General features: G+C 44.9%; 1 pseudogene; it reads right to left on the reverse strand.

The window, feature by feature from the left end:
- Positions 1-2486: 2486 nt before the first annotated feature.
- On the reverse strand, positions 2487-2665 carry LOC136573917 (U2 spliceosomal RNA; annotated as a pseudogene).
- Between the last annotated feature and the right edge of the window lie 368 nt (positions 2666-3033).

The raw sequence follows: 3033 nt of genomic DNA on the forward strand, positions 1-3033 counted from the left end.
CACCCTCAGTCCTTCCTCTTGCACCGAGCTCACGCATCCTAGGCTTGCAGAGCCTGCTGCTGCAGGACTCGTCAGCTCCCTACAAACGAGGGTTAAGCCGGCGATGACACTAGAAGCAAGCACTAGTTTGTCTCTGAAGGTGCGTCGGCCGGTCGGTTGGAGGGATCTCTTCGGCCAGCCGCATTTCGAGTAGGGACGGATGGAAACTTTTTACCTAAAATAAGGGAAATTGGCTTCGGCCCCATAGGGCTTTATTGCCTTCCCCTGGGCCAGCATTAGTAGACCCTAGTAAGGAGAATATTAGAGCGGCATGGTCATCCGAAGAACTTAAAAACATACAGCAGGCCTTTTTTTCCCGCCATACATACATACATACATACATACATACATAACTACAGATTTTATAGTTTTTTTACATATATACATTATATATATATACACACACTATATATATATATATATATATATATATATATATATATATATATATATATATATATATACACACACACACACTTATATACACACACACATACACACACAAACAATCTTAAATCTATCTTTAATCTATATCTACAAAATCTGTAATTTAGAAATAATCCATATCTATATTCTACATAATTAATAAAGATAGATAGATAGATAGATAGACTCACATACATGCATACATACATACATACTGTATGCAATTGAGCCAGGTGTTTGGAAGGCTGATGATGTCACTCCTTTGTGATGTCATCAATTTAGAAGCATTAATACTGGGCTTGGCAGCCATTTCAGTCAGTCTCTGCTGCAGCTGGGAGACGGGAGATGGTCTTTATTTCCACCAAGAAGCTGCAGAACTACCGGTAACTGCATCATTTTTATTTTATTCAATATAGGTTTTATTGGTTTCATGGAGGGGGGGAAACTTTTGCCTTATCTCAAAGCAATGTAAAATTAACTTTGACAATGAAACTTAATAAATCAATTTCGAGTTGAACTATATCATGTTTGTCTGTGATATTTTATAAGGTCTACAAACAGGGGAATGAGGGGAGGGTAAGGGGGGGAGTGGTAAGGGATGGTAGGTATCTATGACACGGGAGAAAGAGAAAATAAAACAAAAAGGGGGGGGGGGCGGGCTCCGGGATTGTTGTTTCTCTTTACGATTGTGGTTTAAACGTGTTACTCACATGTCCCTGTCTGTAACCACCTAGTAAATAGGGGTGAGCTCCGGGCATCTATCCATATCGCCCAGGTGTGATACAATTTATCATAGCCTGACGGCTCATCTTGAAGCCTCATTCTCTCCCTACGCTCTATTTCGTGGATCAATGTTATTTTTAGTGGAGTGCATTTTTTATGCAGCACACAAGGGGGAGACAGCGGCCTACCAAAATCGAGTTGGCTGCTGCTGTGGCTTTCTTTTTTTAAAAAAAAAAGGTAGGTTCCGTTCTTCCATGGTGAGGAATAGGCAGGGAGGTTCCGTTTTTGCCAGCTGGGGAATGCTTATAGGCAAGGCCTTATCCCTGGTGGTGCATGTAACGTTAGACCACGTTTCAGCATTCAGTCAGTCAGTGGCTGACAAACGAGCTCCATGCAAGTTTACATTAAACAGACACATTTCTTTCTTTACTGTATTGACTGCGGTCTGTAATCGAGCGGTTGAACTGTTTCTGTGTCCATGCATTGAATAAAGCAATACATCCTTGTAAAGTAGACGTCCGTTCGTTGGAGTTCTTTGCTCCCCGAGTGTTGCTCCATCTCTAAACGTTGGCCTGGATCTTCATGGACGAATACTGCCCATCCCACGTGGAGCGTGTATCTCAGCCCGCGTGGAGTGCTGCAGTCCAATGAGGTATTCCGTGCTACATAGCAAGCCTTGGGCCTGTGTGATTGGGGGTCCGCTGCTGTCTGTCCACTCTGAAGCGCGCATCCGGGGCCGGCCGCTTTTCGACTACCAGCGACTGCAGGTCACACACACAGGCTGGTTGGAATGGCCTAGCATTATCCTGATCCGGAGGTGTAACTTGAAGCTGCGGGGCCCCAGTACAAAGTCTGGAACTGGGCCCCCAAACTATAAAGCTTCATTGATAGCATTGGTTTACAATGTGGGGAAGAGAGACTTTATGGGCCCCCTAGGGCTCCGGGCCCCCTGCACATACACCCATGACCCGAATACGTGGAGCATACAGACGCAGGCTGCCAGGATACGCTGTGCCTGCCCGATGTTTCCAACTTGGCTATTAGCGCAGCGGTAGGTACGAACTATAGAGTGCGGCTGCCATATGAACTGGTGTGTGTGTTGTTTTGCTTCCAGTTGTACCTGTGCTGTGCACACTCTGGCAGACGCAGCTGCTCAGTGGATACAATGTTGCGAGCAGACGGGCTGAGTGTCAATCAAAGTGCTTGGGTGGTGGTGGTAGCAGCAGCCGCCGCCACAGCTGCGCTGCACCTCTTGCTCGTCGGTGTTGTTTTTCTGCTTTTGGAAACGGTTGTAGGAAAGGGGGTGCACCGGTCCTGGAGGTACTGCAATACCAGGTCAATGCGTGGAGTGGACAGAGCAAGCTCTTTTTCCAGCTCCCTGTTCTAAAAATCCATTTAATATATGGTCCCCAGATAGGGGACGTATCAGATATTAAACTGATAAGAACAGATTTTTTTTTTTTTTTTGAAAAACCAGAACGGCTTTATTTACACATCATAAAACAGTTCATCACATCAAATACAACTTAAAAACATGTTAAACTCATGACAAATTAACCAACTGAATCCATTTTTTGACTTTCCACATCCCCTCCGCATCCACCCCCCCTTTGCTTTTGTCCCACAAATAAATAAAATACAATTTCCCCAACACCATTCGCACGCTGTCCCTAACACTCAGATCCTTCCGCTTAAACACATACACATTCCTCACATCCCACAACACTTCCTTCACACACGCCAAGAAGAGCCACAGCAGTCTCTGCTTCACACAATCACTCACACCTAACCCGAACATAACTAACTCATAATTGATAAAAGTGGCTCCCGTTATCTCCCTGCACA

This window comes from Eleutherodactylus coqui, chromosome 7, assembly GCF_035609145.1.
Source record: "Eleutherodactylus coqui strain aEleCoq1 chromosome 7, aEleCoq1.hap1, whole genome shotgun sequence".
NCBI lineage: Eukaryota > Metazoa > Chordata > Amphibia > Anura > Eleutherodactylidae > Eleutherodactylus > Eleutherodactylus coqui.